Raw genomic sequence first — 15,618 nt, forward strand, 5'->3', positions numbered from 1 at the left:
CAGTTGTGAATTATGTTGCAGTGAACATTGTGTTTAAGTGTCTGTTGGAATCCCTGCTTTTATTTCTTCTGGTTAAATTCCTAGAAGCCATTTCCAGATCACATTTGTTCAACTTTACTAGCTGCTAGAATGCAATATACTAGAAATGGAATGACTTTTGAAAAGGGGAATTTAATACATCACAATTTAACAGTTTTTGGGTTGGGAAAATAAATGTCCCAATTAAAGCAAGTCTATAGAAATCTCTAATCTAAGGCATCCAGGGAAAGATACCTTGATGCAAGAAGGCCAATGAAGTTCAGGGTTTCTCTCTCAAGTGGAAAGGCAGATGGTGAACACGATCAGATTTCTCTCTCTGGGCTGGAAGAGCACATGGTGAACATGACATCCTCTGGCATGTTCCTCTCCAGCTGCCAGGGAAGTGTTTTCTTCTCCATCTCCAAAAGCAGCTGGTGTGAGCTCTCTGCTTCGTGGTTCTGCATTCTCTGGCGTGGCTTTCTCGTGGCTCTGCTGTTCTTCTCTCCTCTCTCTGAGTCTCCAGCTTTCTCCGAAATGTTTCCTCCTTTATATATTCCAGCAAAGTAATCAAGTTCCACCTGGAATGGCTGCAGACATGTCTCCACCTCATCCAATTTTATTCCAGGGAGATAATCTATTCCAAGTTTCCAACATACAGTACTGAATAGGGATTAGAAGAAATGGCTGCCTTTACAAAATGGGATTAGGATTCAAACATGGCTTTTCTAGGGTACATACATCCTCTTAAACTGGCATACATAGCAATTGTATTTTTAGCTTGTGATGATCCCCCTCACTGCATTTCACAACTGCTGCACCATGTTACTTCACCCTCAGCAATGGATGAGTGTTCCAATTTCTCTACATCCTCTTCAACACTTACAGTTTGCTTTTCTTTAAAAAAAAATACAGCTAATTCTAGTAGGTGTGAAATGATATTTCCTTATTATTTTTTAATTGAAAAATCTTCACAGGCACACAGTCCATTCATGATATATAATTAATGGCTCACAATATCATCACATAGTTGTGCATTCATCACCATGATCATTTTTAGAACATTTGTGTCACTCCAGAAAAAGAAATATAAAGAAAAAATTCATACATCCCATACCCCTAACCCATCCCTCTTATTGATCTCTAGTATTCCAATCTTCACAATTTTTTATGCTTTATTTCTCCCTATTATTTATTTATTTTTGTCCTTATTTTTTTACTCATTAGCCCATACCCTGGATAAAAGAAGCATCAGACACAATGTTTTCACAGTCACACAATCATGTTGTAAATGTTATGTGGTTATGCAATCATCTTTCAAGAATCGAGAACAGTTTCAGGTACTTGCCTCCAGTGACTCCAATACACCATAAACTAAAGGTGATATCTATATAATGCCTCGGAATAACCTCCAGGATAATCTCTCGACTCTATTTGAAATCTCTCGCCACTGAAACTTTATTTTGCCTCATTTCTTTCCCCCCTTTGGTCAAGAAGGCTTTCTCAATCCCATGATGCTGGGTCCCAGCTCTTCCCAGGAGTCAGGTCTCACGTTGCCAGGGAGATTTACACTCCTGAGAGTCATGTCCCATGCAACGGGGAGGGCAGTAAGTTTACCTGACAAGTTGGCTTAGAGAAAGAGGACACATCTAAGCAATAAAACTGGATCTCTGGGGGTTACTCTCAGGCATAATTATAAATAGGCTTAGTTACTTCTTTGTGGGAATAATTTTCATAGGGGTGAACCCCAAGATCGAAGACTCAGCCTATTGAGTTGGTTGTCCCAACTGTTTGCAAGAGTATCAGGAATTCCCCAGATGGAGAATGTGAATATTTCTTCTTTTCTCCCCAGTTCCCAAGGAGACTTTGCAAATACTTTTTTATTCTCTGCCCAAATTACTCTGGGATATATCACAGCATCACATTAACCTATACAAACCAATAAAAGCTCACATTCTATTTAAGATTCCATGTACTTATGGTGTTCAACTAAACTGAACACACAAGTTAAATTATGTAGTGCACTACCCAAAATACAAATTTTGCACCAAATAAACATCCCTTCCTTTGGTCTCACACAGAAGTTGAACTTTTAAAATATTGGTCATCACATTCTTTACCCAGTATTCTGATCTGCCTCAGTCCTATCCAGATCAGGTTCATTTATATCTCCAGTTGAAGTCTGATCACTTTTTCAACCTTTTTAACAGTTGCTGCATGGGGTAATGCTGACTTTCATAGCTTCCATGTTCCACCTCGCTCTCAAGAGTCACATACATAACTGAAGTTTCAGGAAATGACCAGGTTATACTCAAATAGTTCAGTATCTCAGAATTTAGAAATAACAGTTACAACTCCTGCATATATACAACTACTTTTAACAGCTTACAATCTAGGACTCTTCACAATAGGGCCCAACCTGATAACTCATGCTCTCAAATTCAATTCTCCAAGTTTGTCCATTATTGTTAGTCCATATGATTGAAGCATGATAATATTTGTCTTTTTGTTCCTGACATTTCATTCAACATACTGCCTTCAAGTTTCATTCACCTAGTTGCATGTCTCACACCGTCATTCCTTCTTGCATGGCCAGTCAGTATTACTGCTGATTGGCCATGTAAGGGGAAACCACTGTTCCCCCTTCCTTCCCTCAATTGCTATACCCTTTGGTCACCTCCATCCATTGCCAATTGCTAACACTGCCCCCATAAACATGAGTGTACAATTTTTCTTTCATTTCCCACTCTCAGTTCTTCCATGTCTGTATCTAACAACAGGGTTGCAGGATCATATGGCAACCCCATCCCTAGCCTCTTGTGGAACAACCACACGGTCCTCCCAGGGGCTGATCCTCTCAGTTTCCCTATCAACAATGAATGGGTATATCTCTTTCTCCATATTTTCTATAGCATTTTTTTCTCTCTGTTCATTTTTAAACAGTTTTATTCACACATGATATAACCCAACCTAAAGTCAAGCCTTTACCCCTATAATCTATATGTAGACATTTCCTTTTCTTTTGCACAGAATCCATACCTCTGACTTGTTGACATTTAGTTTTGGCATAATGCCTTTGTTGCATTTAGTGGAAACATATTACAATGTTACTGTTGAGTAAGGACCCTACTTTCCATTGATTGAACTTTTTTCTGTATCCCATCCTTTTTTAGTACCTTGCAATGTTTACATTCATTAGATCTTCCTCATGCAAACATGTTTTTTTTTTATATTTGTACATTTCATCACCATCATTATCCACTCTGGGTATTCCTAAATTGTACCATTTCATTCTTTATCCTCTATATTTCCTGGTGATTTCATGTGTGTCCCTAGCCCTTCTCCTTCTCCCTCAATCATTCTCACATTCAACTTCATTCAGTGTACTTGTATTATTGTGATACAACCAGATTGCATAGCACTATGCATTTAGGAATTTTTACAATCACTCTTATTGCACAATATGTATTCCTTCAGCACCAAATGCCGATTTCTACCCTACTTCTATCATCTGATAACCTGTTTTCTTAACTTTAATTCCCAGAGTTCATTCATTTATGTTTTAAGTTCATATTAGTGAAACCATACAGTATTTATCCTCTTGTTTCTGGTTAATTTCACACAGCATAATTTTTTCAAGTTTCATCCCTGTTGTCACGTTTCATGATTTTATTATGTCTTACAGCTGCTTAATATCTCATTGTATGTAGATACCACAGCTTGTTTAGTCACTCATCAATTGATAGACATTTGTGCTGTTTCTATCTCTTCACAATCAAAAAGAATGTGAATGCTAAAATCTTTGGTTTGCAAATGTCCTTTATTGTACTTGCCTTCAGTTCCTCTGAATACATGTCTAGTAATGGGATTGCTGGATCATATGGCAATTCTGTACTTACCTTCCTGAGGAACCACCAAACTGCTTTCCAGAGTGGTTGTACTATTTTACATTCCCACCAGAAGTGGAAAATTGTGCCGTTTTCCCCACATCCTCTTTGGCATTTGTCATTTTCTGATTTTATTTTTGATAATGGCCATTCTAATGGGTGTAAGATATCTTATTATAGTTTTGATTTGCATTTCCCTAATAGCCCTTGAAGTTGATCATCTTTTAGCCATTTGTATTTCTTCTTCTGAGACGTGTCTATTCATGTCTCTTGTCTATTTTTAAATTGGGTTGTTTGTCTTTTTGTTGTTGAGTTGAAGAATCACTTGATATATTCTAGGTAATAAACTCTTTTCTGATATGTGATTTCCAAATACTGTCTCCCATTGTGTAGGCTGCCTTTTTACTTTCCTGACACGATTCTTTGATGCAAAAATTTGTTTAATTTTTAGGATTTCTTATTTATCTGTTTCTTTTAAAATGCTCATGCTTTGAATATAAAGTGTAGGAAACCACCTCCTATTACAAGAGTTAAAGATTTTTCCTTACATTTTCTCCTGAAAGTTTTATAATCTTAACTCTAATGTTTAGGTTTTTGATTCATTTTAGTTTATCTGTGTAATGGGTGTGAGATCTGGATCCTCTTTCACTCTTCTGCATATGGATATCCAGTTCTCCAAATACTATTTATTGAAGAGACTGCTCTGTCCATAGTGAGTTCACTTGCCTTATGAACGATTAATTGTCCATAGATGACGATGTGTGTTTTTGAACAATGAATTCAATTTCATTGTTTGGTATATCTATCTTTATGCCAGTACCATGCTGTTTTGTCCACTATACCTTTGTAATATGCTTTAGGATCCAGTAGTGTGAGACCTTCTACTTCATTTTTCTTTCCAAAATATTTTAGCTCTTTGGGACATGCTACCCTTCCAAATAAATGTGGTTATTGGTTTTTCTTATTTCTGTAAAGTAAGTTGCTGGGATTTCAATTGGTATTGCATTGAATGCATAAATCAATTTGGATAGAATTTTATTCTTAGCTGTGTTTAGTCTTCCAGTTGATGAGCACAATATGCCCTTCCATTTCTTTAGGTCTTCCATACATTTTTTTAAAGCTATTTCTTGTAATCTTCTTTGTATAGGTCTTTTGTTTCCTCAGTTTAATTTATTTGTAGTATTTGATCCTTTTGGTTGCTTTTATGAATGGAATGCTTTTCTTGATTTCCTTCTCAGATTGCTCATCACTAGTATATAGAAACACAGATGATTTGGGGGTATTGATCTTGTATCCTGCCACTTTGTTGCACTTATTTATTAGGTCTAGTAGCTTAGCTGTAAATATTCATTTCAACTTTTTCTTGACATTTAGCATAGATTCTATTTGACCAGTATTTTTCAGTTTTGTTTTTCTGTTTCATGCCTGCCTATGTGGGCCTTTTTTTTTTCATGAGGGTCGCCTCAGATATTATTGACTAAAATCAGATTTTCTCAGACCAGACAGGCCCATGTCTTAGGAGGAGAGAGTAGCCAGCATATGTTTTCTCTGAGGGTGAGACCCAGCATGCTGTCAGACTTTCCTATGAAGCCTCTAGATCAAACAATATTCCTATCCTGCTCTGCATGTGGTGTTTGACTACCTGTGGCTTCACACCAAAAAAAAGTGATGTGGTGTCTTTAATTCAGCAGACTCTCCCTGCAAGTGGTGTGGTTGAGACAGAGACTTATTAGGCAGGATCTGGTTGCTTCTGTTTTCCAGACCTGGGGCCTGAATATCCTGAAAAAGGGTCTTCACTTGAGCTGGAGTTTGCTCCCTTTTCTTGGGAGCTATTCTCTTTAGGAATTAATCCCTTTCACTTGCCTATTTACTTTGTCTCTCAGACATGCCTTAGTTGTGCAGTGTTGGAGACTGAGACTGCTTGCAGTTCTATCTAGTGATCTGTTAAGACATAAAATACAAGTAAAAAGCCTTTTCTAAGCTGGACCTCCATTCCCCAGGTTTACCAATCAAGAGCTTGAGCTGGTACATGGCTCCATGTACTCACAGACTTGATATGTCCTCTCCTTTTGGGGCCCCAGGCATCTACCCTTATTTTGTGTGGTCTACTTAAAAAAAACTCTGTTTTTTATTATTTTTTAAATTTTCCTCAACAGTCCTACTCCCTCTCTGCTGGGGTGGAAACTCCTGGTTCCGTTAGTGCTTATTCCAGGTTTATCTGTGCTTGGGGCCCATTTTTGCAGTCAGAATTTGTTAATTTATTCCACTCTGAGAATATGATTGAACTAAGCTTTTGCTACTAGTAAAGTCTGTTTCCTTTTCCCTCAGGGAACAAACCTGCCATGCCCATGGGGGAAGGGCACTGGCCTCTGCTGCTTGGGAGACTTAGAATCCTGTGTTGGATCTCAGCTGTTCCACAAATGCCAGACTAGTGTATGCTGTGTGTCCAGTCACTGATGTTCCCTGAGCAGTTATTCTGTACAGTTCCTGGTTATTTACTAGCTGCTCTGGAGGATGAAAGAAATTGCACACCTCACTATGCCACCATCTTGCCCATCTCTCTCTCACTGTGGTTTTTGATATGCAGGTTCCTAATACCAAGCAAAACTGAGGATCTATTCATGGGCTTTTTAGCCATTTGTGTTTCCTCTTTGAAGAATGTCTATTCTTATCTTTTGTCCATTTTTAATAGGGTTGTTTTTCTATTTATTTTTTATTTGTAAGATAAAGGTGTTAATCTCACAACTTTACTTTCTGTTCCTAGTTTAATCTAACTAGTAATTAATCTATTAGATTAATTCATCTCATTAATCTGTGAGACCTTTCAGCTCTGCTCACAGGAGTAAGATAACATCCAGAGCAGGATGAAACCATATGGATTAATATCAACACCTTCCCCGCTTTCAAAAATGAGATAAAAGCCCTGAACGGTCAACAAGGCAAGTAGGGTCTACAAGATATTAGGATATACTTATTACTAGACAAAGATCATAGATTCTTCAGCTTGACATGCTTAATAACCAATTCCCAAGACACTGAGGTTTCAAAGAGAGAAAGAGTTTATTACTAGGCACATAGTAGGAGAGCAGATGACCTACTGGCCAAAATCTGCTGCTCCAAGTTTAGGGGTATCAAAGTTTTTAAGGATTTTAACAAAGAGTGATGAGGTTATTTCAAATAACAAGTTCAAAGCAGAAAAGTAAATGGTACTATCATTATCATTATCATTTCTAAGGGGAAAATAAGCTGAAAGTAGGAGAGACAGAGCTATCACTTCAATACTAAAGGTGTAAGTGAAAAGGATGGGAAACATTATCTTTCAATAGCAGAATCTAGCTGACATGATTTACAAATGTCCGGGGCTATGGCTGAAAAAGGATATTGTCATTAAAGGGCAGAGGAATAAAAGAATGAAATCAATTATTGCAGGAGAGTCCAGTATTTCTGGGTTTCAGATCTTCTTTGGCATTGGAACAATCTGGAGATGTTAAGTTTCTGAAAAACAAATGTAATAAGTAAAGTTTTACAGAGCACAGCCCATCTTTCAGGGTTTCCAGGAACACTGTTTGTTGGGGGTTGCCATGTTGTGGCAGTGTGCAACATCTGACTGAAACTTGCATGACAGTAACCTCCAGAATAACCTCTAGACTCAATTTGAAATCTCTTAGACATTGAAATTCTGTTTCTTTACCCCTTTTGGCCAGTTCATCCATGGTATTAGGGCTAGGGTCATCCTTGGAACTTATGTCTCACAAGGCTAAGGCCAGTTATGTCCCACGATGCCATGGCCAGTTTTGTCCCACGATGCCAGGGCCAGTTATGTCCCATGATGCCAGGGCCAGTGTTGGGCTTGTAGCCCTGGAAATTATGTCTCACATTGGGAGGAAGCTCAGAGTTTGTCTTAGAGAGAGACCACATTTGAGCAGCAGCAGAGATTTTCTGCAGATGGCTCTTAGGCACTAATCCTAAGTAGGTTCAGTTTACTATTACAGAAATAAATTTCATAAGGGAAAGCTTCAAAATTATGCCCCTGGCTTATTAAATTTAGAGCCCCTCTAGCTTACAAAAATGTCAAGAATTCCCTAGGTGGAGGGGTTTCATAGTTCTATTTTTTCCAGTCCCTCAAGGGACTTCACAAACATTTTTCATTTTCTGCCTCAAATACTCTGAAATTCATTACTGCATAACACTAACTTGTGCAGAACATTAAGATTTTGCTTCTTATTCCAGGTTCTATATCAAATAAAGCTGAATTAATTTGTTTAACTGACTAGAAATATTAAATTAAATAGCGGAAATTTTGGACAAAATAAGCATTTTCCTTTTTATCCCACACAAAAGTTAAAGCTTTTAGGGGTGCACAGGTCATTCAGTGATAGAGTGCTCCCCTTTCATGTAGGGGACCCAGTTTTGATTCCCCGACCATGCACTCCCCCCCCAAAACTAGTTAAAGCTTTGAAATATGAATATATTATTCTTTACCTTGCATATTGATTTATGTCAGTTTTAACCAGATCAGTTTCATCACATCATTAAATGGAGCTGATTGTTTTCAGTTGTTTTTAAACAGTATGGACTTATGTTGAATTTCAGAGTTTATGAATTAAACCTGAGTCTCAGGTGTTGTTCTAGTTTGCTAACTGCCAGAATGCAATATGTCAGAAACAAATGGCCTTTAAAAGGGGGAATTTAACAAGCTGGTAGTGTACAGTTCTAAGGCTGAGAAAATGCCCCAATTAAACAAGTCTATAGAAATTTCCAATCACAGGCATCCAGGGAAAGATACCTTGATTCAAGAAAGCTGATGAAGTTCAGGGATTCTTTCCAAGTGAGAAGGCACATGTTGAACACAGTCAGGGTTTCTCTCTTGCCTGGAAGGGCACATGGCAAACACGGTGTCATCTGCTAGCTTCTTCTCCTGGCTTCATGTTTCATGAAGCTCCCTGGGAAGCATTTTCCTTCTTTATCTCCAAAGGTCGCTGGCTGGTGGGCTCTGCTTTGTGGTGTTACAGCATTCTCTGCTCTCTCTGAATCTCTCATTCCCCAAAATGTTTCCCCTTTTATAGGACTTCAGAAGACCAGTCAAGACCTACCCAAATTGGTGGAGACACATCTCCCTTAACCAGGTTTAATAACAACTCTTGATTGTGTTGCATCTTCATATGATCTAATTACATGCAGTATTGAATAGGGATTATTCTGCCTTTATGAAATGGGATTTAGATTAAAGTATGGCTTTTCTAGGGGACATACATCCTTTCAAACCAGCACAGGTGTCATATAGATACTTAAAGTTTCAAAGAATTACTAGGTTATATAAAGAGCAAAGCATTTCAGAATTTAAAGCTAACAGTTAACACTTGCAATCTGAGCTTTAATTTTATAAGCATTTTTAAATGAAGCTGATTTCCAAAAAAAAAAAAAAAAAAAACCAAAGTTAGACAGTTGTTTATATAATAGTAGGAAAGTTAATTTACAAAATTAACTTATGGTTTCTAAAATCTAGTTCAGAGTTTTATTTATTTAAATGCACTCTCATATTTAGGTCTTAGAAGTATCATCTCTTCTATGAGGTCTTCTTAGGTCATGCTTTATCTGTCTGCTTTTAAAATTTCTCCAGTATTTTAATTCCTGCATTATGACTGCTTTATACTATGCCCTGGTACAAGTATATTCTAACTAGAATATAAACTCTTTGAAGCTAAGACTTACATCTTTTCTATTCATGACAGCATTTAATAACAACAGTATTTGACTAATGTTAAAAATGTCACTACAAATTCAAATTCTCCCACATATGGAGGTAATAAATAGCCAAGTAACTAAAGGTCAGTTTATTTGAAATCTAGGTAAACAAGATTGTAAATAAATCCATTTATATTTCTTACTAAACTTAACTGATTTCTTAAACAGGATGTTTGAAGCATTAGTATATTTTAAATTATACTCTGTATTGCCGCTGATAGCTACAGCCGGGCCACGCGACCAGTACACTGGGTGGGTTTGGGGCGAGCTCGCAGGAATTAACCTGGGTAAGCTGGAGCCGGCGCTTTCCCCAACCGGCGGTCGCGAGACGTCGTCACTCAGGCCAGATGCGCGTTTTAAGCTTTTATTGTTACACTCCGAGATGGGCCACCCGGGAACCCGAGGAGTGAGACGTCTGGGGTCCGAAGACCCCGGGGCTCAGACGACCCAGAGCAGAGTAAGCGTGGGGCTTAAGTACTCTCGGGGAGGGGTGGAGTCTTGGGCGCACACGTCAGGAAGGGACAGCCAATCACACAAGGCAGGAGGCAGTTGTTGGCTGAGGGCTTAGGTTAGGTATAGAGGAGTGAAGAGAATAACAGGAAGGCTTGCGGTTTAGTGGTGAGCTACGGAAATGGGTGGTCTACAACAAGAGGGGGAAGGGGGGAACAGAGAGGGGGGTTACAGGTACGGAGGGCAGAGAGTGAACGTAGAGAGGGAGAGAAGGATTAAAAAATTTTAAGCATGGCTAGGCTCCAGTCCCTGAGAAATATGCCACACTGTATAAATTTATTACCAGGCACATTGCTCAGTTCATGTAATCTATACAGTTAGGTTATTTTAAGAGGAATTTCAATAATATATTTATAATATTAACTCATTTTATCAGTAAGTTTATATAGATTTGGGAAGAACACACTCAAGCAGTTTGTTCAATTCAAAATTTATCATAAAATTCCTTTTACCAGAGGCTGAAAAAACCTGTTTGTTTTCATAATGTCTTACAATACAAACAATTTTAAAAGTACATTGACTATCAAGTTCTGGAAAATACACTGCAATTATTTAATTTGTCCCAAACCTAAACCCAGGAAAATTTAACATATCTTTCCAAGATCTTACTGAAATTTGATAATTAGATTTTATTCAGTTACTCCTATCCCAAAGTTATTTTTATTTTAATAATAATATGATTACTACAGTTATAATTGCAAAGCTATCATTGGAAAAAATAATATTAGTAAACATATCCTATACTATAGCATTTTTTATGCTTACCATTTCTAGTCTCTAGCCCCAGTAAAAAAGAATTCTAAACCACACTTCACCATATTTTTCCATTCCTAGCACTCCCACACATCTGCTTTAGGTGGTGTCTGGAGAATGAGAAGTAACAGGCCTGGTGACCACATGAGAGTCTGCAATGTACATCTTGTAGCAATTCCGAATAAAGAGAATAGAGTAGATGTTGCATAAGCAATGTGAGAAGCAAATGGCTGAAGATTTTTGAAAGTTGAAGGCAGACAGGAGTCCTCAAAATGTGATAACATAAAGTGTGGAACAAGATATTTAAAAAAAATTCCAAACAGAGAGACCACTCAATGAAACTGCAGAATTAATGGGTAACTAGGAAAATGTAAAATGATACCCCAGAGGAAAAGGCCTTTGGAACAATGGTCAGTGGACCTTTCATCAACAAAGTAAGATGCCAGTAGACAAAGTCAGAAAGTCTTCAAAGTTTTGAGCGAAAACAACTGTCAGCTCTTTGCTGGTGAATTCCATCACTCAACACTAAGGATGAAATAATATTTTGGGATAAGGAAAGAGAGGCTTCCTGACTCAGATGCTTCAAGACAGAGCTAATAATGAATGTTTTTCAGCAAGAAGAAATGTAAATTGAAAATAAGTTGGAGGATATAAGAAAATTTGAGTGTAAAAATTCATCCAAAGCAATGAAAGAAAAAACGTAAACCATGGAAATGATTACAGATCTGGGCAAAGATGAATACACACATAACTGCTGTTATAGTGAACACCATGAATTTGTCAGCAGAAAATGCTTACTTTACCCACAAAAAACTGGAAATAATAAATACATACCAAACACAACAGAAAGAATGCAATGATCTATGTTGTATCTGTAAGTTGGAATAGTTTTACATTATGCAATAAATTAAAGAAAATTCTCAACTAACAAAAGGAAATATAAATCTGAAAAAAAAAGATGTGTCTTAATTTACACTCTCTTATGTCAGTATAGAGAGGAGGGGCTCCTTTAATAAGTGACATACATTTTATGGTAGTAGTAGGAGTGGCTAGCAAGTGTTCTATTTTTTATTTTCACAGATAACATATATCTTCTAATTACTCCCTTTTTGTCTTCTTTAAAGAATACAAAAGTCTCAAACTGTGCCATCTCATTACAGTCACTTCATATCAGGAAACGTACAAATAGGAGACTAAAACCACCCAGTAATTTGAACACAGATATTTTAATAAAAGTTTTATGAGAAGGCGATTACAGTTATAAGCTTTAGATAAAAGAATTAAAGTGAACTCTAAAGAGTATAGTACAAACCAATATAGCAAGCACTCATCACCTCTAAGGCTGAGATAGAGAATTCAAAGAAGAGCGTCCTAGTAGTAAGTTAAATAAACAAAGGGCTTTTACACATTCTCATGAAGCCTCAACTTCTCTAAAGTCAGTAAGAACATAAGAAGTTTTACATTATCATATCTTTTAAGTTGAAATACTTTTGTATTATGCAATAAATAAAATAAAATTTTAATTAACAAAAGAAAATATGTATCTGAAGAAAAAAAATGTGCCTAGCTCATCAGTGCCTTCTTCCATCAGTACAGAGAAGTGCTCTCCCTTAATAAATGGCTTTCATTTTTTTTGGTATTGGGGGAGTGGTTGTTAAGTCTTCTATTTTTTATTTCTATAGATCACTAATTTCTTCTTCACACTCTCATTTCATCTTGATCACCAAGTCCTTTGGTATCAGTTAGGGTGCAGTGAGGAGACTGAAATCACACAGTAATTTGAACAGGGAAACTTAAAATTTATTATGAACAGGGGATTAGAGTTGCAAATTTTAACTAATAGGAATTAAAGTGAACTCTAAAGAATAGAGTACAAGCTGATATAGGGGCACCTATAACCCCTAGGGATGAGATAGAGAATTCAAGAAATTAATTTACTCCCTGTAGTAAATTAAAATAATGGGGCTTTTTCAGACCACCATGAAGCCTCAGCATCTCTAAAGTCAACAACAACATAAGGAGTTGTGCATCGTCATGTCTCTGCCTCTTAGAACCTATGGTTATTTCCCTCAAGGCCACCCCCATAAGGCTAAATATAATATATATAAATAATTTATATACATTACAGTCATGTTTCCTAGTCAATATATATAGCTTCTTCTGACAACAATAGAGGGAGAACTAAAAATTTGTTCTGTGCTTGCTTTTTCTTTTTTTAACTGTAAGTTTATTTGATAAATCTTATCAAACCTTCATTTGCTGGCAGATTGCTCTCATTTACTTAGAAAGACTTCATCTAAATGAATTTTGCAACGCTTCAGGAAAAGAATCATTCTAAAATGACTTTAAAAGAAAACATAAATTGTGACATCTTTCACTTCTGAGATTGAAATTTGTGCTTTTACCTGATAAAAAAATGTATTTAGTATCAAATTATTTGAATGATGAGCCATCTTACATTCATGTGAAGGACTGAACCTTGCACATGTTTCTTTTATTTGTCATCACATATTTTAAAAAACTAATCAATGAACCCAACAATAAAATACAACTTCACAATTTAGCATTATTGCCTGAGAAATAGTAAACTGAGTTTCAAGGCAATAAAAGCATTTATTTGAACTCTTAGAACTACATTGCTGGGAGCACAGATTTAGATAGCAACCCCGATTTTTTCTCGTTTTGTGGTTTTCATAACTGAGTTTTTAAAGAAAAAGAAAGTTACATAGACTTCCTGGAAGATGGCGGCTTAGTAAGACGCGCGGATCTTAGTTTCTTCTCCAGGACACCTACTAGGGGAGTAGAAACGATACAGAAAGCGCCCAAAGCCACAACAGAGATAAAAAAGACAGCGTACCCCATCCTGGAACGGCTGGCTGCTGAGAGAAGCAGCTCGGGTGAGATCGCCGAGGCGCGCGGGCCTTACCGGGCGGGGTGGCAAGTGGCGGAGTTACTCCCTTCCCCTTCCCGGGCCGGCTGGGAGAATTGGAGAGGTGGTCCCCTGAAACCAAGGCGACTGGCGCCACACCACGCGCAGCCCCCGGACCAACTGAGAGAATTGGATCGGAAACCCCAGGCCGCGGAGAACGGTGACGGGTGGGGGAGGCCCTTCCAAACCCGTGACTCCCGGGGAACGTGCACTCTCTCGGGGGGCCGCTGCCGCTGGCGCCCTCCCGCCACGCTTGTTGCCAGGGCCGACTAGGAAATTCGGACGGGCTCTTTCCCGGGCTGCGGCGACCAGCAACCCTCCCTGCGTTCGGACGAGGGCCGGCTCAAGCCGCTTCGGCTAGCGAACCCCCAGGACGGCAAGAGTTTTCCAAAGTTTAAGGTCCCACAGCACCTTTACTGGTGGGACCCGCAGAAACGTGTGCCACGAGCGCCACCTACTGGGCAGGATAAGAAAAACAGAACCCAGAGATTTCACAGAAAAATATACAACCTTGCTGGGTCCAACCACAGAAAATCTGAATAAATGCCCAGACGCCAGCAGCAGAAGATAACTGTCCACGCTCAAAGATTGAGAATATGGCTCAGTCAAAGGAACAAACCAATAGCTCAAATGAGACACAAGAGCTGAGACAACTAATCCTGAATATACGAACAGAAATGGAAACCTCTTCAAAATGAAATCGATAAATTGAGGGAGGACATGAAGAGGACATGGGCTGAACATAAAGAAGAAATAGAAAAACTGAAAAAACAAATCGCAGAACTTATGGAAGTGAAGGATAAAGTAGCAAACATAGAAAAAATAATGGATAGTTACATGATAGATTTAAAGAGACAGAAGATAGAATTAGTGATTTGGAGGATGGAACATCTGAATCCCAAAAGAAACAGAAACTATAGGGAAAAGAATGGAGAAATTTGAACAGGGTATCAGGGAACTCAAGGACAATATGAACCGCACAAATATACGTGTGGTGGGTGTCCCAGAAGGAGAAGAGAAGGGAAAAGGAGGAGAAAAACTAATGGAAGAAATTTTCACTGAAAATTTCCCAACTCTTATGAAAGACCTAAAATTACAGATCCAAGAAGTGCAGCGCACCCCAAAGAGATTAGACCCAAATAGGCGTTCTCCAAGACACTTACTAGTTAGAATGTCAGAGGTCAAAGAGAAAGAGAAGATCTAGAAAGCAGCAAGAGAAACAATCCATTACCTACAAGGGAAACCCAATAAGACTTTGTGTAGATTTCTCAGCAGAAACCATGGAAGCTAGAAGACAGTGGGATGATATATTTAAATACTAAAAGAGAAAAACTGCCAACCAAGACCTATATCCAGCAAAATTATCCTTCAAAATGAGGGAGAAATTAAAACATTCTCAGACAAAAAGTCACTGAAAGAATTTGTGACCAAGAGACCAGCTCTGCAAGAAATACTAAAGGGAGCACTAGAGTCAGATACAAAAAGACAGAGAGAGAGAGATATGGAAAAGAGTGTAGAAAGAAGGAAAATCAGATATGATATATATAATACAAAAGGCAAAATGTTAGAGGAAATATTATCCAAACAGTAATAACACTAAATGTCAATGGACTGAATTCCCCAATCAAAAGACATAGATTGGCAGAATGGATTAAAAAACAGGATCCTTCGATATGCTGTCTACAGGAAACACATCTTAGACCCAAAGATAAACATAGGTTGAAAGTGAAAGGTTGGGAAAAGATATTTCATGCAAATAACAACCAGAAAAGAGCAGGA

At 37.9% G+C, this 15,618-nt stretch overlaps 1 long non-coding RNA gene across 1 annotated transcript; it reads right to left on the reverse strand.

Moving 5' to 3' along the window:
* Positions 1-7,284: 7,284 nt before the first annotated feature.
* Positions 7,285-11,192, reverse strand: LOC143678957 (uncharacterized). The gene is made up of 3 exons (XR_013173499.1): positions 10,923-11,192; positions 8,689-8,773; positions 7,285-7,397 (listed from the first exon to the last, which is right to left on the reverse strand). It is a non-coding gene; the product is annotated as an uncharacterized LOC143678957 (long non-coding RNA).
* Between the last annotated feature and the right edge of the window lie 4,426 nt (positions 11,193-15,618).

This window comes from Tamandua tetradactyla, chromosome 4 (genome assembly GCF_023851605.1).
Source record: "Tamandua tetradactyla isolate mTamTet1 chromosome 4, mTamTet1.pri, whole genome shotgun sequence".
Taxonomy (NCBI): domain Eukaryota; kingdom Metazoa; phylum Chordata; class Mammalia; order Pilosa; family Myrmecophagidae; genus Tamandua; species Tamandua tetradactyla.